Source organism: Microtus ochrogaster, unplaced genomic scaffold (genome assembly GCF_000317375.1).
Source record: "Microtus ochrogaster isolate Prairie Vole_2 unplaced genomic scaffold, MicOch1.0 UNK15, whole genome shotgun sequence".
NCBI lineage: Eukaryota > Metazoa > Chordata > Mammalia > Rodentia > Cricetidae > Microtus > Microtus ochrogaster.
In genome coordinates, this window is record NW_004949113.1 from 4,397,427 (window position 1) to 4,421,456 (window position 24,030).

Here is a 24,030-nt window from a genome sequence, read left to right on the forward strand (position 1 = left end):
TTTTTTTTTTTTTTTTTGAGGCAGGGTTTTTCTACATAGCCCTGGCTGTACTGGAACTCATCATGTAAACCAGGCAGACTGGCCTCCAACTCACAAGGAGTGAGTAGCAGGTGAGGAGAAAGGGCTCCCAGGACAGAATAACTGGGTTCCGGTTAATTGGAACAGAGAAGGGCAGAGCTGACCCGAGTTATCTGGGGACAAATCTGGGAAAAAGAATAAAAGCTAACCGGGCTGTAGGGAACCCCAGAGTCATCTCTAAGCTCTAGGTGCCCAACATTATTTGAAAAGATGTTTTCCTTGGATCGCAGTCTTGAGTCTTGTGGCTGGAGTCTGTGCTGCAGTGCCTCATTTAGCAGTGAGTGAGACAGTCTGGGCTGACCAGCTTAAATAAGGAATGCAACTTTTTTGGCTTTTAATTGGGAACATTTTGCCTTTGAAGTAAAATGTTTTCAATTCTCTGCTTGTCTAAGAGGACAATTTCAGAACCCAAGGATCTAGGGATTTGAAATAATCCACCTGGGGTGGGAAAGAGAGAGGAGAGAGAGAGATGATTTCAGTCTAAAAGAAGTGTGTGTGCATTTAAAGCTGTAAGTAATGCCTTTTTGAAGTTGTGGAATTAAAAGAGGAACTCCCCAAAAGGATGGACACAAATAGAACAGTGCCCTTTTTAGGAAAGTAAAGGATGTATTTTTAGTTTTATGTGTATGAATTTTGCCTGCCTGTTTGTCTGTGCACTGTGCATGCAATGCTCAAAAAGGCCAGAAGAGGGCATCAGATGTCCAGAATCTGGCATTAAAGACAGTTGTGAGTCATCTCGTGGCGTTGAGAATCCAGGTCCCCTGAGAGCCATCTCTTCAGCCCCTACAAAGATGTCTTCATGTTTAATGTTAACATTAAAAGGAAAGGATGGTCTTCATTAAAAGGATGAAGTGGCCTTTCTAAGTGGCATCAATTTTCAGAAGCTTGACCACTCAACTTAGGTTGCAGACCAGCTTTGCACTTTGGGCACCAGGGATGTGGTTTTTCTTGAGGACCCTTCAAAATGCCATAAGGAGGATTGCGCCAGCCACTCTGTTTAAAATCCACTTCAACACAACAGCGTTTCCAAGTTCCAGGCTTGAGGACTCAGGACAGCTCTCCAGGCAAGGAGGCAGGAAAGAGGCAGAGGGCTAGGGAGATGTCCTGGCTCTGCTGAGAAAGAGCCAACAGCTGGGGGCAGAACACTGAAGCCTTCTAAATGACTCCCCTAGCTTCTGGGGTAGCCACTTGCTAAGTCAGGCGAGTCATTTTCAGCCAGGAGCGGGCAAGCGTTGGGCAGCCTCTCGATGACACACTTCTGCCACTTCTCAATTTTTACGTTTTGAAATTGTTGACTTTCCAATGTCCTTAAATCTCTGGCCTGTGCTGCCTCCTAGTAGTCTGTAGCGTACAGTGTTTCCGATACTGTGATGATAAATGCTGTTTTTACCAACTGAGCTGTGTGAAAATGTGACGCACAGGAGGTGGGGGCTTGGGATTCAAACCAGGGTGTTGTGTGTGGAATCACATGGTATACTGCTGAGTGAGCTACACCCTCAGCCCTGGTTTCTTTTTCTGAACAAGTGTTTTTATTTATTTATTTATTTATTTTTTTACTCTTTTGTGTGTTTTTTTTTCTCCTGATTTTTCAAAACAGGGTTTTTCTCTTTAGTTTTGGCTGTCCTGGAACTTGCTTTGTAGACCAGGCTGGCCTCAAACTCACTGAGATTGCCACCTGCCCTTGCCTCCCAAATGTTGGGATTAAAGATGTGTGTCACAACTGCCCAGCTAAGTGTTTTTATTTTTCCAGGCATTTTAGTATGGTAATTGAGCCTAAGCCCTGTCAGTGTGTGAGACCCCTGCAGATTATTTAGCTGTACCAGGTGTTTGTCACACTCCCCTGAGTCCCCCGAGGCTTGGCCCCAGGTAAGCTTGCTGATACGCTGGTGTCACTTGGTCTTGCATCCGCCCCTGCACCTGGGACATTGCCTTCACCTGTCCATTCCTCGGCTTATCCTGTTTCTTGGGTTTCCCTTTTCATAAGGTACTTTGCTGGGTGTCCACCCCTGGCTTCCTGGTGCACACTGCGCAGCTGTAAACATGAGAAACGCGCTCTAGTCCCCAGTTAACAGTTTGGCTGCATACAGAACTCTGGGCTGGGATGCATCTCTCAGAGGCCGAAAGCATCGTTCTCAGTGTCGTTAGGAGTCCCATACCGGTTTGGTAATTTTTTTCTCTTTCAAAATGTTTAGGACCAGCCGGGCGGTGGTGGCGCACGCCTTTAATCCCAGCACTCGGGAGGCAGAGGCAGGCGGATCTCTGTGAGTTCGAGACCAGCCTGGTCTACAAGAGCTAGTTCCAGGACAGGCTTCAAAACCACAGAGAAACCCTGTCTCGAAAAACCAAAAAAAAAAAAAAAACAAAAAAAATGTTTAGGACCTCCTTCCCCTCAATGCTCTGAAAAAAATCACTGTATGGAAGTTGAGTTTTTAATCCATTGTACTGAATACTTTACATGACGGGTGTGTTTCACGTCATGATACACATCCTTCAGATATGGGGAAATCCTGAATTTTCACTTGCTCCCATCGCTTCTGCTTTCCTGGGGGCTCCCCATTTGTTCAATATTGGGGGTTGGGGCAGAAAGCCTCTCTCTAGCTGTCTGTTTTGCCTTCCATCCCTTCCATCTCTGGCATTTTGGTCTGTATCTCTAACCCTTCTGGGAGGTTTTCATTTCTGCTTTTATATTTTTCCTCAAGTCTTTTCCTCTCATCCCCAGATGTTTCTTGTTAAGAAAATGTATTCGAGACCTAGGATAGAACCAAACACGATTGGTAAAAAACAAGATTTTTTTAAAAAAAAATCAATGAAATGATTCCCAATGATATTCTGTTCTAATCATAGATTGAGACCTAGCCCAGTGGTCATCAGAGAGGCATCATCTAGTAACTGATGGAACCACTAGGCAGACCTCAGAGAATCCTGTGGAGGAGGGGGAGTCAGAAGGGTTGTAGGGGTCAGAGGGGTCAAGGGCACCACAAGAAAACCCACAGACTAGACTAACCTGGGCTCATAGAGACTGAACAGACAACCAGAGAGCATGCACGGAACTGACCTAGGCCCTCTGCGTATGTTCCTGACACCCCACCCCTCCATCCCTTAAGTGTTCCACAGCTCACCAAAACAATACCACCAGCTGGGGACAAAACACAAGCCTGTGGGGGACATTTCAGATTCTATATTCTTCCCCCAGGTCCCCTGTGTGCTCATGGACATCTCATAATGTAAGTAAAATTCAGTACAATATCAAAAGTCCCCACAGTTTTGAATCCCAACACTCTCCAAGAGTCCAAAGTATCTTCTGATATTCATGGAGAACTCCGTGTGAGCCCTTGTAATAATCCCCGTGACGGGTTGTGACAGAGTCTCACTGTGTAGTTCTGGCTGTCCTGGAACTCACTTTGAAGACCTGGCTTAACCTCGAACTCACAGAGATCTGCCTGCCTCTGCCTCTAGAGTGTTGAGATCAAAGGCATGTGCCACCATGCCCAACAAGTTACAAAGTTCTCTTTTTAAAAATGTGTATTTATTATGTATAGTGTTCTTCCTGCATGTGTGCTTATACGCCAGAAGAGGGCACCAGATCTCATTACAGAGATCAACCATGTGGTTGCTGGGAATTGAACTCAAGGACCTTTGGAAGAGCCGGCAACGCTCTTAACCTCTGAGCCATCTCTCCAGCCCCCAGGTTACAAACTTCTAATGTAAAGTGTAACAGGGTAAACATTTCTATCCCAAAAGGAATGGGACGATAGTAAGGAAAAACAACCTGAGCTGGCGAGGTGACGTGGCGTAAGCACTTGCCAAATCTCGTGACCTGAGCTTGATCTTCAGAACTCAGAGAAGAAGGAGAGAGCTGACCCCTGAAGCTGTCTCCCGACCTCCATGTCCAAATGTCTACATCTGCGCATGTGTCTAGCCGTAAAGGGAAAGCCACAGTTGCTATGGAAATGATGATGCCTGGAACATGGGATGTCTGCTGAGGAAAGTTGTTGGCAGCCAGTAGGGTCAGCCCTAGAGATGGCCGGCCCGTGTGTGCCACAGGAGACGGGCCTGCAGATACAGGGATCCTAAAGGACCTGGAGCTCACACAGGCTGTAGGGTTTCCCATCTGTCTTACTGGGTTTGGGTGTGTTCTCCCATGCCCACATTTTTTTTGGCATTCTGCTCCTCGGTGCTCCCCCCAGAATGGCCCATTAACCTCTGCTTACAGCTTTCTGGGCTTCTTTATCCTTCAGCTCCCGACTCTTCCACAAAGCAGTCCTGAAGGCTGATGAAACCCATGGTCAGACTTAGGACACCAACAGCCCCACTCACAGGGCCGATTCTCTGGATTAGACGGTTTTCTCAGTTTAGGATCAAGTACCCTACAGAAGCTGCTTAATGGGAGAGGGTTTTGGCTCGTGGTTTCAGTCTAACAGTGAAGAAGGCACGGCGGAGGGAACAGATCGGTCTATGGTGGGACTTGGGGAGCGGAAACAATGTAGCAGCTCTCCCAGGTTCTACTGGGCCAGTAAGCAAAACACTCAGGCCAGGCTAGAACCAGAAGAGGCTATAACCATCAAAGGCCCGCCTCCAGGTAGGACCTCGCTTCTGCCAGGCAGGAGGCCTCACCTCCTAAGTGCTCCATGGACTCCTAAAACGACATTCCATGCCTGCAGAGGTCAGACGAGGGTGTCACATGCCTTAGAAGTGGAACTTCAGGTGGCTTGTCAGCCTCCATGTAGGTGCCGGGAACCGAACCTGGGTCCTTTGCAAGAGCAGTGGGTACTCTTAACCACAGAGCTATCACTCTAGCTCCAGAGATGAACAAATTCTGCTCGTCCCAGATAGCATGCCAACAACAGACCAGAGGAACAATTCAGCTTGGTGAACTGCAGGATTACCTATAAAAGTGTGGGTGACCCCAAACAGCTGCATTATTAAACAGCTGCACAGGGGATAATCTAAAAACTGCATAGATGGAGTTCCCCGACTCAGCTAGCCTTCCACCTCCTAATAGCACTTCCCTAGACCACAGACAGCCAGGCTGTAGTATAGCTGGGTCTGTGTACTGGGTCCGTGCACCTTGTAACTCCAGCACTGGAGGTGAAGGTGAAGGATACTCATGAGTCCTTGTTGCTCACTGGCCAGCTAATGTAGTCAAACAACTCCAGATTCAGGGAGAGACCCTTTCCTTTCTCTTCTCTTTTCTTTCTTTCTTCCTTCATTCCCTTTCTTTCTTTTTCTTTTCTTTTTTTATGGAGTTTTTCTTTTTAAGATTTGTTTATTTAGTTATGTATACAACATTCAGCCTGCATTTATGCTTGCACACAGAAGAGGGCACCAGATCTCATTACAGACGGCTGTGAGCCACCATGTGGTTGCTGGGAATTGAACTCGGGACCTCTGAAAGAGCAGCCAGAGCTCTTAACCATTGAACCATCTCTCCAGCCCTTTCTTTTCTTTTTTTGAGACATGTTTTTTCTATGTAGCCCTGCCTGTCATAGAATCCACTCTGTAGACCAGGCTGGACTTGAACTCAGAGATCTGTCTGCCTCTGCCTCCTGGGTGCTGAGATTAAAGGAGTTGCTACCTCCACCTGGCTGAGAGACGATTTCTCCAAAAATTAGGTGGAGGGTCTAGAGTGATGGCTTGGTACTCAAAAACACTTGCTGCTCTTGCAGAGGACCTGAGTTCTGTTTCTAGAACCTACTTGGCAACCCACAATTGTAACTCCAGCTCCAGGGGATCTGATACCTTCCTTTGGCCTCTGCAGGCATGTAAACAAATGTTGGGGACTGTGGACTCCCAGACCCTGAATTTCATGTAAACAACTTGTTTTCCTGTGTTTGCAGCTGCTCTGAGCACGAGACAGGGGAGTGGTTTCTGGTGGCTGCAGCTAAAAGATCCCGAGAGCTGGGGCAAGGCCAGAGCTGGGGCATGCCCAGAGCACTATATAAGCTGCCCCTGAACACAATAAAGTTGGCATTCTTGTATCAAGAATGACCTGTGTCCCTGTGTCTCTCTCTGTGTGCGTATGTGCTTAAATCTCAAGTTCCTTGCCCGAGACTCATGAACAGTCCCATAGTGCAGGCAGTATACTACAGGCATAGTACCATAGTACACACAGTACAGGCGCTACAGGACAGGAGAACACACAATATCATGGAGGTTACAAGTGGAGGCTCCCAGTGAGATCAGGAACTAGGGAGATACTGAGAGATTGCCCTCGGGAATGGTGAGGGTGGATTGAAGGTGGGTATGTGTCTATGTGTGTTTTCATCCCCAGACTCTTGCCGGATAGTGGTTCCAGGTGGTGCAGGCGCCACAGCAGGAGGCATCACTGAGGTCAGTGACTAGATGTTCTCTGAGGGATGCCCTCCTGAAGGCTGGCCAGCAGGGAAGTAATAAAGAGGAGGTGGGAGGGTGAATTGAGGGCCTCAAAAAGAATGGAAGAAAAAGTAAGTTTTTAAAGGGACAGAGTATAGACAGATTAAAAGGAAGAATGGAAGAAAAAGAGTAAGTCTTTAAAGAGACAGAGTACAGACAGTCAGATTAAAAGGAGTAAAAAAATAAGCCACGAAAGGATGGAATGTGCACAGAGAATTTGGATCATGTATATTGTGTTTTCTTTTTTTTTTTTAACTAGAGAGACATTTGATTCTGGGAACTTCTAAGAAAGGTATCTTGACTTTAAAATACAGGTCTAAGGACTTGTTGCTTTGGAAAAGAGGTTCTGCTTTTGTTTCTACAGAGGATGAGAACCTGTGGATTTCTTCTAGACTAATGTGGTTTGATGCACCAAGACCCCCTGAAGGTCATCGTGAAAAACCCCCAAAGAAACTTCACCCAATAAACAGCAGGAAGTAGTCTGGAGAGAGAATGACATCCAAATTCCCAAAATTGTTTACTAGAGGTTGTGGGGCCGAGGGGGATGCCACGGCAGTGCCAGGAACATTGGCAACCACGGCAACAAGTGCTGGAGCTGAGGCAAGCTGGAGCACCCAGACCCCGCTGGGCTGCCTGTCTGCATGTGGCATATGGAGAAGGTGGCGGTAGATTGAGAGGAAGGCAGTGATGCAGCTCGGTCTGGAGTCCTTTGAAGGCAGTGATGCAGCTCGGTCTGGAGTCCTTTTCTGTCCCTGTACGTGTTTAAATCTCCAGCTGAGTTCTCGGCTCGCATACTGTCCAGTAGTGCAGGTGCTACAAGCAATAGAGGCAAAACATCCACACATAGGGACTGGAGAGGTGGCTCAGTAGTTAAGAATATTTGTTACTCTTTCAGAGGACCAGAGTTCAGGTCCCAGCATCTACACGTCAGCTCACGACTGTCTGTAACTCCAGCTCCAGGGCATCTTGACACCCTCGTCTGGCCTCTTCAAGCCCTGAGCTCATGTGGTGTACAGACATGCACACTTACCTATAATAAAATTTTGAAAAACAATGTTAGGACCAGGCAGTGGTGGCACACGCCTTTAATCCCAGCAGTCGGGAGGCAGGGGCAGGTAGATCTCTGTGAGTTCGAGGCCAGCCTGGTCTACAGAGTGAGTTCCAGGACAGCTAGGGCTGTTACACAGAGAAACCCTGTCTTGACAAACAAAACAAGTTAGAAAGTCAAGTACCCCAGCCACACTGTGCTGAGAATCTCAGGCCCACCCCACCCAGTGAGCACTTCCACTGGACCTTTGGGAGATCTAGTGTTGGCCACAGCTTGACCATAACTATCAACCGGGGCGTTAGTCTCCCATCAGGCTACCGCAGGGCTGTCCACAGCAGAGATGAGGACTGTAAAGGCATCCTGTGGGCTGGCAGCATATGCTGAGACAAGCATCCTATTGCGTTCCCTTTCTCCGGTTCTCTTTTCCTGTCTGCTGGCAGATTGGTCACAGGCCTGTGTGCAGATGACATACAAATGCCAAAGACCAAAGTCATAGTATCGTTCCCACACCAAAAGAACCGAGGGCTCCCTGCAGTCTTGTTTGTTAGTTCATTTGTTTTCTTTTGGAAAGGCTGGAGGATATGCCATCTCTGCACCAAGTCACCCCCCCTCCCCCCATTTTGGAGTTCTGGGACCAATTAGGCAAGCTGTCTGTGTCTTGGTTTCTGTTGATGGAGTGAGGATGCTGGGGTTCTGATGAGGGCTGCCATCTGTCAGAAGGCTCGTCTCTTGGGAACTAAGGCCAGGGCTCTTAGTGAGGGAAAGCCAACAGGCTTCAGTCTAGACAGCAAGGGTCACCTTGGCCATCACTGTGGCCTGCCAGGAGTAATGTCTGGCCAATGTCAGGAAGGCTGGGCAGTCTTGCTGAAGAGAGGGGCGTAAGCCTTGACTGCTCCCCTCGAGTGGAAATCGAGGTGACAGATGATCTCTGGGGTGGGACCCGGCGCTTCTGTGGGAAGCAGTCATGATCCTCTGGCACCTCCTCTCTCTCCTGTTGGTAGGGTCCCAAGTCCCAGGATCCCACTAGACCAGACAGATTCCTCCCCTCTGCTTGTCCCAGGATCACCTGTGTGCCCATCAGATGCTCAGGACATCACTGAACAGATCCCATCAAGGTTTTGAGTTGGCCCAGCCGTTCATACACACAAGGATGCAGCACAGAAGGCCTGGGGAGGTCCCAGCTGAAAGCCCTGCTGGGTGGCTTCATGGTGACTCAGGGCAGCACTGTCTTGCTTGCCCAGCCTCAGAAACAGGGTAGGTTTTTTTTTTTTTTGAGGGGGAGGGAACTTTTTGAGACAGGGTGTCCAGGCTGTTCTGGAACTCACTCTGTAGAGCAGTCTGGCCTTGAATTTAGAGCTCTGCCTGCTTCTGCCTCTTGAGTGCTGGGATTAAAGATGTGTGCCGTCACTGGCTGGCCGGGACAGTTTTTCTTTGTTTTTTGTTTGTTTGTTTTTTTTTGTGTGTGTGTTTTGTTGTTGTTGTTATTTTGTTTTTCCAACTCTGGTGTTCCACTCCAGGTTATAGGGGTCACCACCAGGCTACACATACAAATTTTCTTAGGCTGGCTTTTCCCTCCAGGTGAATAGGGTTATGCCTGTAAGGCAGATGGGTGGGTAGCTCTCCTCTCAGACGGTCCTAAGAAGTCAAGATCTGGGTGACAAAAGATTGGGACATCCACGCAAGGCAGGAGAGCATTAGTTGCAGCCTGGAGCCTTCCAGAAACAGGGGCGTGGCCGGAGGGCAGGCGAGCTCTGGAGGGAGGCGGCGGCACAGACAACATTGTCTAATAATCTCCTCGGAGGTGGGAATGGACCTGGAGCCGGGAACCACGTGGGAGAGGTACTTTGGGAACCCCGGAGATGGAATCTGTCTGGTGACCTAAGGCTGCGGGCGTGGCTCCCTCCTGCAGACTCAGGGACACGGGAGATGGCCGAGCGCTGCTGGTAAGGGAGCCGGAGGTGGCTACTTGAGGACCGGGTGGGGACATTTCCCCGGCCCGCGCCCCGCATGGTCAGGACGGCCAGCTGGGGGCGCCCGGGCTCTCACACCCACGGGCGGGAACTCCAGTGTGCCGTGCCCTCGGCGGCGGTGGCGGCAGGTGAGCGCGAACGCGGGCTGGGACGTCAGGGGATTCGGGCGACGGGCGTGGCTGTAGGGGTCCTCGCCTCGGTTCCCGCAGGACAAACGCAAAGGTGGCCACGGGTGGCTCGGCCAGCCCTTCTCCGGCCGGGGCGCGGGATCCAGGCAGGCCGCCTCCGCCCCGCGCTTCCCCTCAGAAGCTTCCTTCCCGGTCTGAGGGAGACGGGGAAGGCACGAGGCTCTGGATCACCCGGGCGCCGGTACCCGCACATCCCTCCCTCGCTTGGATAGCTGTGGGCGCTTGGTGACGGGGAGGGTCTGATGTGTCCCTGGGGGCTAGCCAGGGGTCTAGGTGGTCTGCTTAGAGTGACTAGGGGACACAGCTCATTGAGAGCCACCATCCAGCTGGACCCCCGCTAAGGGGCTGCGCGGGGGTCGGGGGTAGCCGAGAGGGGATCTCCACAGGCCCCCCACATGCCTTCCACAGGAAGGAAGCGGCAGGGTGCTGAGGACCTGGTTAGCTGCTTGGATGCCTTCCTCTCAGGGTAAAGAGGCTCAGCACAGAGCCTAAGCTGAGAGGACAGTAGGAGCTTAAGTCCTGATGCTGGACCGAGCATTCAACCGGTAGGACTGCCTGGCCTGCTGTGTGGCCCAGGAGACTGGCTGCGCAGCCAGCTCCAGGCCCGCAGAGCGAACTGTTGGAGCAGGGCTGCTTTGACAAGTGGTAGGGGCCTCACGGGGCAGCGCAGCTTGGGCTCCGGTGACTTGAGGTTTGGTTGACAAGAACGGTCAGTCCTCATATCTGTAAGGAGACAGGCCCACTTGGGAGTGGCTGCTGGGCCTATGCAGTCTGGCAAGCAGATTCCCCTAGATGAGTTGGGGGTCATTATCTGTGTGGACCACTTCCTGTGGTGCTGAATTCAGGCTCCCCAGGCACTAGGTCATCTTGGTGTTTCATGTCGTTGGGGTTTTGTGGGTGGATGCTCTTTGGCCTTGTAACCAGTTAACCGTGAGTTAGGCAGCCTTGCTGACATCTGGGAAAGCAGCGGTCTTTCAAGATAAGTTAGGCCAGGAACTAGGAGCAAGGCTCAATCCTCTGACCTTCTTGTCCCATTCTGACGTAGTTCTGATGTGTCATGCCTGTGAACCGAACTCCTATGCCCAAAGGCAGAGTCTCCAGTGGGCCTAAGATCACCTGTGGAAAGAAAGGCCACACTGCTTGCAGAATGCTACCCCCCCCTCCCTTCTTCCTGTTGCTCCTGTGGACTTCTCTTCAGTAGCTGGATGTAGGGCATTGGTGGCCTATGTTGGTCCCTGACCAAACCCAGAGGGGGACCTTTCAGTGCCAACCAATGTCTGGGCAGGCAGATGGGTGAGTTGTTAGTCTCAGGTGGCCCTGCCCTCAAAAGGCCACCGGATGCTAGGACAACAGGGTGTCTTGTCCATGGTCTGTCGAGTGTGGTCCCACTCTCATCACGGATACTGCGGGCTGAACGTCCGATGCAGTATCATCCACGCCCGTGTCCACCTCCCAGCCTTTGCTCTAGGACTTCTCCTCCCCCGGTGGGCAACTATCATCTGCTTTGGAAATGGGTCAAGCTGTGGCTACAGTCAGCCTGGTTAGTCTGCCGGTCAGGGAAGTGGCCTGGGGCCCTTGGGGCTTTAGGCTCTGTCTCTTTGGCCTTTTGAACACAGTGACCTAGGCTGTTGTGCTGAGAAGAGAACAGGCTGGGGCTGGGGAGCTAACCCAGGCGGTAACACGCTCGAGCCTGATGGCCTGAGTTTAATCCCCGGAACTCACAGAAAGAAAAAAGCTGGGTGGACCAGGTGTGGTGACACACTTGGGTGGCAGAGGCGGTGGATTTCTGTGTGTTCTGAGCTAGCTAGGTCTACCTAGGAGTTCCAGGACAGCCAGGGCTAAGCAGAGAGACCCTCCACCCCCACCCTGCTCAGTTTTTCATGAAAGGGTTTCTCTCCCGGGGTGCACTCTGTAGACCAGACTGGCCTTGAACTCAGAGTTCAAGTGCTAGGATTAAAGGCAGCTTCACCACCACCCAGCTGGCCCTATCCCTCCCCAGTCCCCTTTGTCCCCGGTTTGCATACAGGTGGGGAGTATTCTCTGCCCCAGAACACTGTTTATCTTCCAGTGGCTAACTGGGGTCACAGAATGAGGGGGTGGCACTCCGCCAGGGCCATAGCCACCTGTGGGGGCTGAGCAGGACCCCAGGTGGTATGCCCAGACAGGTGCTTGGTAATCACCAGCTGAACGAGGTGTCTACACTCAGCCTCCGCTTGCTCCAGAGGGAGCCCAGCCCCCACCTGCTGATGGTGAGGCTGCTGCTGCCATTCTGAGGTCTGGAGACAGTGCACAGCCTGGAGGGGACCCCTCTTGAGCTTAAACCCCTCTCCCCCCACTCACCTTTCCCTGTAGGGTGACCCTGGGCAGGCGCTTCAGCCTCTCTGGACCTCAGTTTCTCATCTCTAAAGTGAAGACAATAAGGATTAAAGGCCAAGGACCAGCTCCAGGCTGAAAGATCCACAGGAGACCCGAGAGTGAGCTGCAGCATGGGAAAGGTTACGGGAGCAGTGTTGCTGCAAGTGGAGTGTGGGTGTTTTATCTTCATTTATTTATTTGTTTGTTTGTTTGTTTGTTTTTCGAGACAGGGTTTCTCTGTGTAGCTTTGGAGCCTGTCCGGGGAATTTACTCTGTAGCTCTGTAGACCAGACTGTTCTTGAACTCACAGAGACGCACCTGCCTCTGCCTCCTGAGTGCTGGGATTAAAAGAGTGTGCCACCACCACCTGGCATGATATGGGTGTTTTATGATAAAAGCAGGGTAATGGGACTCTTGCGCCAGGCCCTGGGTTCCATCCCAGCACTGCAAACACACACACACAACTATTAAAGAAATCTATGGGAGCAGTTGTCCACGTGCGCAGGCAGAAGTCCCGTATTGAGGCGCCACCATTTTTACTGCTCGGATGCGGAGCGAGAAGCTGAGAGTAGAGACGCTATCCGCTTCCATCCGTCGCGCAGACCCTGCCGGAGCCGCTGGCGCTATGGATGATCGGGAGGATCTGCTGTACCAGGCGAAGCTGGCAGAGCAGGCCGAGCGATACGACGAAATGGTGGGAATCAATGAAGAAAGTAGCAGGAATGGATGTGGAGCTGACAGTTGAAGAACGAAACCTTTTATCTGTTGCATATAAAAATGTGATTGGAGCCAGAAGAGCATCCTGGAGAATCATCAGCAGCATTGAACAGAAGGAAGAAAACAGGGGAGGAGAGGACAAACTAAAGATAATTCGGGAGTCCTGGCAAATGGTTGAAACTGAGCTCAAATTAATCTGTTGTGACATTCTGGATGTACTGGACAAACACCTCATTCCAGCAGCTAACACTGGCGAGTCCAAGGTTTTCTATTATAAAATGAAAGGGGACTACCACAGGTATCTGGCTGAGTTTGCCACAGGAAACGACAGGAAGGAGGCCGCAGAAAACAGCCTCGTGGCTTACAAAGCTGCTAGTGACATTGCCATGACAGAACTTCCTCCAACGCACCCCATTCATTTAGGTCTTGCTCTCAACTTTTCCGTATTCTACTAGGAAATTCTTAATTCCCCTGACCGTGCCTGCAGGTTGGCAAAAGCAGCTTTTGATGACGCTATTGCAGAACTGGACACGCTGAGTGAAGAAAGCTATACGGACTCTACGCTTACCACGCAGCTGCTACGATAACCTGACGCTTTGGACCCCAGACATGCAGGGTGATGGTGAAGAGCAGAATAAAGAAGCACTGCAGGATGTGGAAGATGAAAATCAGTGAGACATACTAAAGCCAACAAGAGAACACATCTCTGATCACCCTCCCCTTGGAAGTTCCCCATTGTCACTGAGAACCACCAAATTTTGACTTTCACATTTGGTCTCAGAATTTAGGTTCCTGCCCTGTTGTTTTTTCTTTCTTTCTTCCTCTTTTTTTCTCCCCTCCCCCCTTTTTTTAAACAAACAAACAAACAAACAGTTTTCAGAAGTTCTTAAAGGCAAGAGTGAATTTCTGTGGATTTTACTGGTCCCAGCTTTTAGGTTCTTTACGACACTAACAGGACTGCTTAGAGGCTTTTTCAGCATTACTGTATTGTCTCCAGCCACACGGGCAAGATCATCAATAGAAATGGAAATGACATTTGAAAGCCATTAGACTTCTAGGTGATGCATCTAAGAAAGATTAATCACATGATAGAGGCGCGTATGTGCTGTCATTTTTCCTTTTTTAATTGTTTAAATTGAATTTTATACCATTGTTTAAACTTAATTGGACATTAGCTTGAGATGTTTTGGGGGAGTTTGTTATAATGGTTTTGCTGTCAAATGTGTTTGGAACTCTGCTGAAGTGTTGCTGAAAGGCATGGTGCTGGTAACAGTTCAACAATCCCTGGCTGCTCATTCTTGCCGACTCCCCCCCTCTGAAGCAGGTTAGCATTGAAGGTGGTATGGAAGCCTGCATGCGTGGTCAACTCTCTTCCTTTCCCCTCGCTCCTTAGCCTCCTTCCCTCTTCCTCCTCTTCCGCTCGCTCAACCTCTTTTGTTCAGTATGTGTAACTTGAAGCTAATTTGTACTACTGGATGTCTGACTGGAGCCACAGATGCAGCATCTGTATTGTTCTTACTGAAACACAGCATGGAATTAACATTAAACTTAAATAAAACAAACCTAAATTTAAAAAAAAAGAAAAAAAGAAATCTATGCAGATAGACAATAAAGAAAACCGAGCAAAACAGGGTAACTACACAAATCCGGAGAAAGAAAATAGGATTCCGTGTTTTAAGACTTTTCTGAAGATTTTTTTCCCTTAATTTTAAAACCCCAAGGGTGGTTGTTGAACTCAAGATCTTCTGCTTCACCTGCTGAATGCTGGGGTTACAGATGTGCCTCAGCATTGCAGCAAAAGCTCTGCAGTAAGCATTGCAGCATTGCAGTAAGGCCTGTCCTACGCGCCTGTGGTCCGAGTGAAATAACCTCCACTTGAACTCAGGAAACACTAGCTATTAGTGTTGTTTTGTTATCACTAGTCCCGGCTAAGTGTGTCTTGTCTCACTGCCAAAATAACCGAGGGACAGGTCTTAACTCTCCGTGATGCAGATCACAGCTATTCAAGAGAGGTCACATGGTGAGCTCAGGTCCACACAGCAGACTCCAGGACATCCACAGAAGGAGTTTAGAGTTTTCTTTGTATGATTGCTATACAGCTTTACACAAAACCTCCAATCTCTAGTTTCTTTGCCAGCTCAGAAGGTCGGTGTCACTGGCCGTGTTGGGGCATGGAGCTGAGCGGCACTTCTTCCCAACCAGGCTTTTGCTTGCCAGCATCTCCTCCTGGCTGACCTGTTTCACTAGCCAGTGTCTGATGGCCCCTCGGGACTCTGGGCTCACTGTTCTGGGGGTACTTTGGGGGCTGTCTTCCTTCATCTTGGAGTGGGATGGGTGCTGGGGATGCAGGGCAGGGGTAGGCTCTTGCCTTTATGTCACATTGTATTCCCAGTTCTTCTGCCCTGGCCCCAGCCCTGAACTGTTGCTGGTTCCTGATCCCTCACTGGGGTGAGGGTGGGGCTCGCAGAGGGTCTAGGCTGTGATTTTCTCCCTACCTTTGCTATACAAAATGCTATACCTTTGCCATGTCTTGTCCGAACTTCTGTAAAAGTCTCTGTAAAATGGGGACACACATCTGGTGCCTCCATCAAGGACAACTCTGCAAACGGGGACAGAATGGTTCTGGACACAGCCGGTCCTAACAGCCTAGAAACAGGGTCGTTAGGCAGGAAAGGGGCTTATGGGAAGGGGTAGTGGCCATGAGCGTAGTGTATGTGACCCAATGGGTGTGTGGTACAGTTTCTACCTCCTAGAGGAGGGACCAGGCTTTGTGAAGATGGCAGGAGGTGGGGGAGGTAATTTGGTGGGTGTGGGGTGTGACAGAACTGAGGTTTCATGGGTGATATGACCTCAGGGGTCTTCAGCCAGTCCTCAGTGTGGTGAGTGGGCGGCTGAGCATCTGCTGCCTGGAGGGCTTGTATCGTGGTCCTTATCTTAGGCCGACTTTCATTACTAAATTCTAGAAACATCCCAATTTGATATTGAAAATCAGAGACTACAGTGATAATATGAGAAGAAAACCCAACAGCCACCTTTCACTCTCCTTCCTTTGGGGGTGGGTTTTTTGTTTTTTTGTTTTTTGTTTTTTTTTTTGAGACAGGATCTTGATACGTATCTCAGGTTAGCCTTGAACTCTTGATCCTCCTGCCTCAGTCTCCCCAAGTACTGGGATTACAGGTGTGCACCACCACACCTTGATTGGGTCTTTACTCTTTCAAATAATGTTGGATACAGGGGTATGTCCTTTCAGGCCATTTCTTGTTAGCTGTGGCATTTGTACATGTGTGCGCATATGCACGCATGTGTGTGCACACGCACTCACGTGCGGACACACACACACCTGTCCTGGCTGCTCAAAAAATCGAGGCAGGAGGACCACAAGTTCAAGGGCAGCCTGAACTACAGAGTGGGTTCCAGGACAATCTGAATAACTTGGTGAGACCCTGTCTTGAGTTAAAATCAGAAGCAAGCCTAGAGCTAAAAGGTTGTCACACGTCAGGTGCTTGCTTTGAAAACATGAGGCTGTGACTTGATCTCCCGACCCACATACAAAGCCAGGTCAGTGGCACACACTTGCAGTGCCAGCGCTCGGGAGATGGTGGAAACAAAAGGATCTCGGGGTATTCTGGCCATTCAGTCCAGCCAAATTGGTGGCTCCGTGTTCAGCGAGAGACCCCGTCTCCAAAAAAACTAAGGTGGTAAAGGTAATTGTGGAAGACATTTCAATGCCAACCTTCAGCCCCACATAGGTGGACACGTGTGTGCATGAAATAACATTAATTTAAACTCAGCTGGCACACGTGCATCCCTGCCCCGCGTGAACTAGTATAAGCATATACACAAATCAAACAAAACAATCAAAAACAGGGCTGGGAACGTCATTTAGTGACAGAGTGCTTGCCTCGTGACAAGGCCTGGGCTCAGTGTCCAGTACAGAAGAGAAAGAGAGTAACAGCTTTCTTGATGATCTCGAAGAAGACTGTCATGTGACCCTGTTCTTTGTGGAGTTGGGGGCTGGAGACTAAGGGTTTTCAGACAGAGCAACATTTAACCAGGGGTGTTGACTGGCTTTCCCTGACCTCCGTGGCTGGACATTAAGAGTGTTTTCAGTATTTTTCAATATTTAATTTTTAAAAAATTAGTTTTAATTATGTTTATGTATATGTGGTGGGTGGGGAAGGGGAAACCATTGTGCACGAGAGTGCAGGTGTCTGCAGAAGCAGCTGACCCGTGCAGCTTGTGAGCTGTTGACATGTATGCTGAGACCCAAACAGGCCCTCTTCAAGAGCAGCGTGCACCCTTAAATGCTGAACCATCTCTCCGGCCCCCCTTTTCAGTAGTTTTGTAGTTACGTCTCTGCACAAACAACCAGCAGCCAAATCCTTGCATGCAGTGGGAAAACCTTTTTAAGCTAAGCTAACATGAGTCCATTTCCTGACATAGTGGTGGCCACAGACAAACATGGGTTTGGGTTAAGCTGTGTCTGGGGTGTGGACATGGCCGGCTCTGAGGGCTTTCTGCTACTGGGTAAGCTCCCTTGTGGTTGGGGATGAGATAGGGAGGAGCTCTTTAGAGAGGGCTCTGCCTGGACAGGCATGAGATGCTGTGCGCTCTGGAACCTGGAGTCTGAGTCCCACGGTGAGGTGCAGGTACACGGGGAAGGTGGCTAGTGTGCTCTGGCTGGCAGGTGGCAGGAAGGCAGAGGCCCTGCAGCCTGCTGATCTGTCTTCCCTCCTGCTGGGAATGAGGCCCTCTGGCTGAGGCCCTAGTGAGCCACCACACATTCCTCACCTGTAGAAGGGGCTGAGCGTCACTGGGATGTGACAACAGGTGTCAGGGCTCCGATGGGGATGCACCTTGGCATTTCATTGTGGAAAAACGACCGTGTGCAGAAAGATGTGGTTACACCATAGACTCATCCCCAGCCTACACATCCTGGCTAGCCGCAGGTCATCTCTGCCCACACACTTTCCCCTCCAGACAACACATCACTCCATCCGTAGAAGTTTCAGAAACAGATAATGAGCCTGGAACACACACGTGGCCCTAAAATCTGTTAGAACTGATAAAGGAATGCAATAAACTCCACGGGCAGGATCCGTGTACTGGGCAGCTAGCCGTGTTTCCACACACTCGCAGGGAGCTAACCAGAGAAGAAATAATTCCCATCTCTTCTGGGCATTAGAGCCCAGAAGAGGCTTTAGCAATGCATTTAACCAAAGAAGATGAAAGGTTGCAGACTTTCTCTGCAGACTGATATTTATCAAGTACTGGTGAAAGAAACAGAACAAAAATAAATGGCAATGTAGCCCATATTCATGGCTTGCAAGGATTAATATTGTTGAAATATTCAAATTCCCCGGGTGATCTACAGATTTGAGTGTAATCTCTATAAAAATTCCAATGACAATTTTCACAAAAATAGAAGAAAAACCTGTAAAATTCATGTAAAACCACAAGTGACCCCAAATAGTCAAAGCCATCTCAAGCAAAAAGACTCAGACTGAAGATTCTACACATCTTGGTTTCAAACTATGCTACAAAGCTTATGAAATTAAAATAGTATGGCACTGGCATAAAAATGGAACAGGATAGGGAGAGCCCTGCCTTGTGCATTTATGACTGATTTCCAACCAGATGCCAAAAATACACAAAGGGAAAAGGATAGTAAAAGTAGGTATCCACCTACAAGAGATTAGGCTCCTGTGTCACACATTTTTTTTTTTTCTGGTTTTTCGAGACAGGGTTTCTCTGTGGCTTTGGAGCCTGTCCTGGAACTAGCTCTGTAGACCAGGCTGGTCTCGAACTCACAGAGATCTACCTGCCTCTGCCTCCCAAGTGCTGGGATTAAAGGCGTGCGCCACCACCGCCCGGCCTGTGTCACACATTTTACACACACACTCACACATACTCACACACTCACATACACACACACCAGTCCAAGAGGACCAAAGGCATACAATCTGAGACTAAAACTCCTGAGAGAGAGAGAGAGAGAGAGAGAGAGAGAGAGAGAGAGAGAGAGAGAGAGATCCCTGTGATACTTTTGTTCTAAAATCTCAGGTTATGGATTACATCAGACTGAAGTTTCTTCACAGGGAAGGAGGCATCCCAGGAAAGAGAGGGTGTGTGAAGTAGGGGACATATTTGCAAGGTGAGCATCTGATAAGGGGTTAATATCCCAAACATGTGAGCTAGAAAAGTCACAGCAGGGATCTAAAGAGCCCTTATTCAAAATGGGCAAACGGCGTGCGTGGACACGAGGCCTACAAGTGAGCAGCGGACATACAATAACATGCTGTGAGTCATCAGGGAAACACATGCAAAACCACAAGGAGAGGCTACGTAACACCTGTCAGAACGGCTATTAGGAAGTCGATGAGAGATGACTGTTGGCGGCGTGTGGAGATGAGGAGCCCTGGCACAGCGCTGGTGGGAATGGAGTCACCGCAGCCGTTACCGAAACCGGGAAGAGAGGAGGCTTCTCAAGTAACCAGGAACAGGGCTAACATAGGACCCAGCGCTAGGTTTATAGCTCAAACTCAGAGATGGATTTGCTAGAGAGACCTTGTCAGCACTCCCCTGGCGGTAGCAACTCCTCCTCCACAGCAAAGCAGACAGGCGTCCTCGGGTCCCAACAGCAGAGGCGTGGTAGAGAAAATGTGGCAAGTTGCACAGTGAAGTATGATGGAGCCTCTAAAAGGAGGCCATTCTGTTACGACAATACTGATGAGAAGCAGAAAAAAAAAAAGAGCGCAAATCCTGCTTGCTTGCATTTCCCTGTGAGATAGTGAGATATAAGGTAATCAGACTCAGAAGCAGGGGCAGGGGCAAGAGGCAGGCCAAAAGGGACCAGCTACTGATTAGATGGAGCACTTTATTCAAGAGCGCAGTGGCCCAGCATGGTGACTATTGTTCGTGACGCATATGTCCAACTTGTGGGGATTTTCAAGTGCTCTGCCAGGAGAGAGGACAAATATGGAGCTGATCATGGTGTGTGTGCCCAGCACTCAGGAGGTCAAGGCAGGGTTCGGAGGACCAGCTTGTCTCGAATAACAATAGCTATTTTTCAGTATTTAAAAAAGACAGATCCATGCCGGGTAGTGGTGGTGCAGACCTTTAATCCCTGCCCTTGGGAGGCAGAGGCAGGTGGATCTCTGTGAGTTTGAGGCCAGCCTGCCAGCCTGGTCTACAGAGCTAGTTCCAGGACAGGCTCCAAAGCTACAGAGAAACCCTGTCTCGAAAAACTTTATATATATATATATATATATATATATGCACATACACATACACATATATATATATATGCACATACACATACACACAGAGATCCAGCTAGTGGTGGTGGCGCATGCCTTTAATCCCAGCATTCATGATGCAGAGGCAGGTGGATCTCTATGAGTTTGAGGCCAGCCTGATCTACATAGGGAATTTCAGTACCACCAGAGCTACATAGTGAGACCTCGTCCAAAAAACAAAAGCAAAACAAAACTCCTGATCCAAACGAGTCTCGTGAGGGTCCTGCTGTAGCTCACATTTGTTGCCTATGTGTGGATGGAACCCATCTCTTGCCCATCTCTCACTTGTAGCTTTTTCCATGCGATTGGTCCTCCACTGTGTTCCTGGCCCCCTGAATCTCGTCGGTTGGTTGTACCCACAGGCTTATCTAATTCAGCTGGACTGCTCTATACAGTGTGGAGAAGTTGGCAGCGCCCGCCTCTGGAAGGTATCTGCTGGGCTCTCCTAGTGGAGCGCTGACAGGCACTTTTCCAGGCTTCCGGTGAGGAGAAACCTTCACTTTTAACCAGGTTCCAGCTGCTGAGTGTGGCAGGGTCTGGGGAACCGTCCCCCCACCCCCTGTTCAGAGCATCTTTCTTTATTTTTCCTCTTTTCTTCATGGTTTACCCATGGCGGCTTTTCCTCCTGCTATTTCCTCCCTCTCCTCTTCCCTGTCTCCTTACTGCCATTCTTCCTCCACAACACGGAGGCAGGTGCTCTCCTACCAAGCCCCAGCCTTCTCTCATCAGCTGAAACTGGACAAGTAAATCAGAAGTCCTCAGAGTGTGCTAGGGGCTGGCCTGCAGCTCAGCTGGTAGAATGCTTGCCTGGTATCCGGGAGGCCCTGGGTTCTATCTACAGCCCAGCATAAACAGGGTGTGGCGGGGAGGCCCGCAGGTCATACTGGCATCGTAGAGTGTTCAGCCTGGGCTAGAGACCCTTTCTTAAAAGACAGACCTAAAAGGCTATGTGTTGTCATGCAATGGTAACTTTTAAAGCCTGCAGTATCTTCTTCCTGATTTTTGTTTTCCTCTGTGATGCTGGGTGTGAAGCCAGGGCCTGGTGCACACCACGCTATGCTCCTTGCTTGAGCTGTTTCCCAGGCTCTGCTGGAAGGGATGTGGTCTTCCTCCCTGTCCTCCCAAGGTCATTCCAGGCTGGATACAGGAAAGGACAGGCACTTGGTGCAGCCCCTGCTGCCAAGTCTTTCAAAGGAAATCAGGCATTTGGCTGGCAGGGCCATGGCTTTCACATCTGTTCTTTTAGGATTCTCTGCTGTTACTCAACATACCGTGACCTGGGCTGCCCTCTCCCTTCTGCAAAAACCCGGCTCGCAGGCCTGGCTAACATCTGGTGACCACAGAGCCCGCTCCTGCAGGCTGTAGCACTCACAGGTGCAGGTCTCCGTTCTTACCTGAGACTAGGCCAAGCAGGAGGTTGGCATTTCTGCACTGGCAAGGGTGGTGGGGACTGGATTTGGCAAGGTGTGTTGCTTGGTGAGATGGGCATTCGGAATAATTTTTTTTTTTTTTTTTTTTTGGTTTTTCAAGACAGGGTTTCTCTGTGGCTTTGTAGCCTGTCCTGGAACTAGCTCTTGTAGACCAGGCTGGTCTCGAACTCACAGAGATCCGCCTGCCTCTGCCTCCCGAGTGCTGGGATTAAAGGCGTGCGCCACCACCGCCCGGCTCGGAATAGCTTTGATACCCGCCAGCAGTTCACCCTCAGGACCGCCAGTGACGCCGTGGCTTGTATGACCCTATGAAGTCCCTTTCTTCTGGAAATCCTGCTGTCCTATGAAATGAAGGTGTGACCAGGACATTGTCTATGTGCCCAGCCAGGACAGGAAGAGATCCCTGTGTGTCCCTGAGCCCAGGCTGGGAAGAGTGGAATCTAAGCATTAGAATGCTCCCCAGACGGCAGGCCATCTGCAGGGAGGCTAAGTGACAGGACCAAGGGGCTGGCAAGGCACCTCTGACTGGCCAGAGCGTGGAAGGGCTGGCGGGTGCCTGGGGGAGTACTGAGGGCAGCCTGCTCTGCCTCTCGAGGAGGCGAACCCCCACAGTGCTTTGCTGCTGGTGGCAGAGTGGGTTCCATGCGTCTGTGCTGCATTGCCTAGGGAGGAACGTGCTATAAATCAATCTGGCAGGAACACCAAGAGGTCCCGAAATCCCTGTTGCTGCAGGAAAACCTTCTCACGGGCTCTAAGGCAAGAGTTGAGAGATGCTTTGGACCCTCCTAAATAGACAGGGCTGCCACACGACAGGGTGGCCAAGACAGGATTGGGGAGGTGTGTTGGACACTCTGCTCCAGCCCAAGGGAAAGGAAGGAAAGAAGGCTTGGAATCAAAGCCAGGGAAGCTATGGTACAAGCCATGCGCGGCTGGAACCCAGGGGCTTCGGCGGCCAGAAGACTGTCCTAACTCTCCAGTTCTTTCATTTTGAGAATCTTCTCAGGCACAAGTGCTTGCTCCCTTGTCTGTTGCCATGAAATGATTGATCACTCCAGCTTTCCCTCGGTGTCCGTGGTCAGATCAATGTCCTGGTGGCTCTGACTTGTGGTCAACTGAGGTTGTAGCCAGACTGCTTGTGGAGCTGCAAGCCTGAGAGAGGATTGGGGATCTGGCCCTAAAACGGCTTCCCCTAGAGGGGCTAATCCAGGAGAGAAGCCTTGGCGTCTTTCATGACTTCAGAGGTCGCATGATTTCATGAATTCTTTTTCTTTTTCTTTTTTGTTAGAATTTACTTATTTTTATTTTATGTGCATGGGTGTTTTGTCTGCATGTGTGTCTGTGTGAAGGTGTCAGATCTTGGAGTTACACTTGTGAACTGATGTGCGGGTGCTGGGAATTGAACCCCGTCCTCTGGAAGAGCAGTTGGTACTCTCTTAATGGCTGAGCCATCTCTCCAGCCCCATGGTTTTTGTTATTTTGTTTGTTTTGGTTTGTTTCCCATTGGTCACACAAGGAGTTGGGGCTATGTCAGTAATATGAATCCTAGGAAGCAGGGTCCCTGGAGGCTCATGTGCCAACAGCCTTATGAAAATAGGGACCTGCTCCCGTACAGGTCACTATGGTCCACCTAAAAGTCCAATGCTTGCCCCTTCCTTGGCTCTCGTTGGTCACAAGTACACCTGGGGCTGCTTACCCTCAGCACAGACCGGGGAGCTGTACAGGTTAGCACTGCCTCTTCTCTGTGGCGGAACAACGTGTGGTATGGGTCTGGGGCCCAGAGGGAGGCTTGCTAGACCTGACTTGACTGGATTCACAGTATTTTGACATGACCAGGAAATGAAAAGGCCTGAGCAGGGGCTGGAGGAATGAGACAGTTGGGTGGTAACATGAGGGAGACAGGGTGGAAAAAGGAATTGGGCCGAGTGTTGGGGTCTGATGGGCCCAGAAAGGGGACTTGATCCTGAGGCACAGGTCAGCCATGTAAAGCCTGTGAGGAGAATAGGCAGGAAGTAGAGCCAGGCTCTAGGGATTGGCACTGCCAGGATAACCCCAGCCAGCATCCCTGCCTGTCTCTTTAACTGACTGTGAACCTAAGCCCTCAGAGATGCTCAGCCAGTAATGCAGTATTGCCTTGACTTACAGCAGCTCGCTGGAATGCTGTGGCTTGGGTGAGGTCACACACGGAAGCTCCTCCATCTGTAGAGCTTCATCGCTGCCCCAGGTCAGGGAACTGGACTGGTGAGAGTGTCCAGCCAATTGCTCAGACTGTGGTCAGCCCAGTGAGGGTCCTGAGCCCCCAAGGCAGGGGAGGAAGACCATGGTTGCCAGGCTCATGGACAGAGTGAGGGCGGTTTCTCTCCTCGCTTCTTTCCTGCCCCTGCAGAAACTGCCCAGGGTTTGGAAGGCAGTGGGGTGCTGTGGGGTTTCTCCATGGGGGCGGGGCTCCACATCTGGCTCGTCAAACTGGGTCACGCTGTTTGCTTAGCGTTCAGTCTTATTGGTTGGTTGGCTGACTGACAATTGTGCCTTGTTTGTCCCTGCCTACCCAGCATGTGGCTCCAGCTTCACCTTGGG

At 50.1% G+C, this 24,030-nt stretch overlaps 1 protein-coding gene and 1 pseudogene across 3 annotated transcripts in view; both read left to right on the forward strand.

Annotated features, from left to right (window-relative positions):
- Positions 1–9,325: 9,325 nt before the first annotated feature.
- The window catches only part of Adcy7 (adenylate cyclase 7), a 58,792-nt gene continuing 44,087 nt past the window's right edge, over positions 9,326–24,030 (forward strand). For 2 of the 3 annotated variants that reach the window (XM_026789207.1, XM_005367040.2), the window contains exon 1: positions 9,456–9,596. The gene's annotated coding sequence lies outside the window, so the exon portion shown is untranslated. The other variant, XM_026789208.1, reaches the window with a different exon arrangement.
- Positions 12,544–14,315, forward strand: LOC101986706 (annotated as a pseudogene).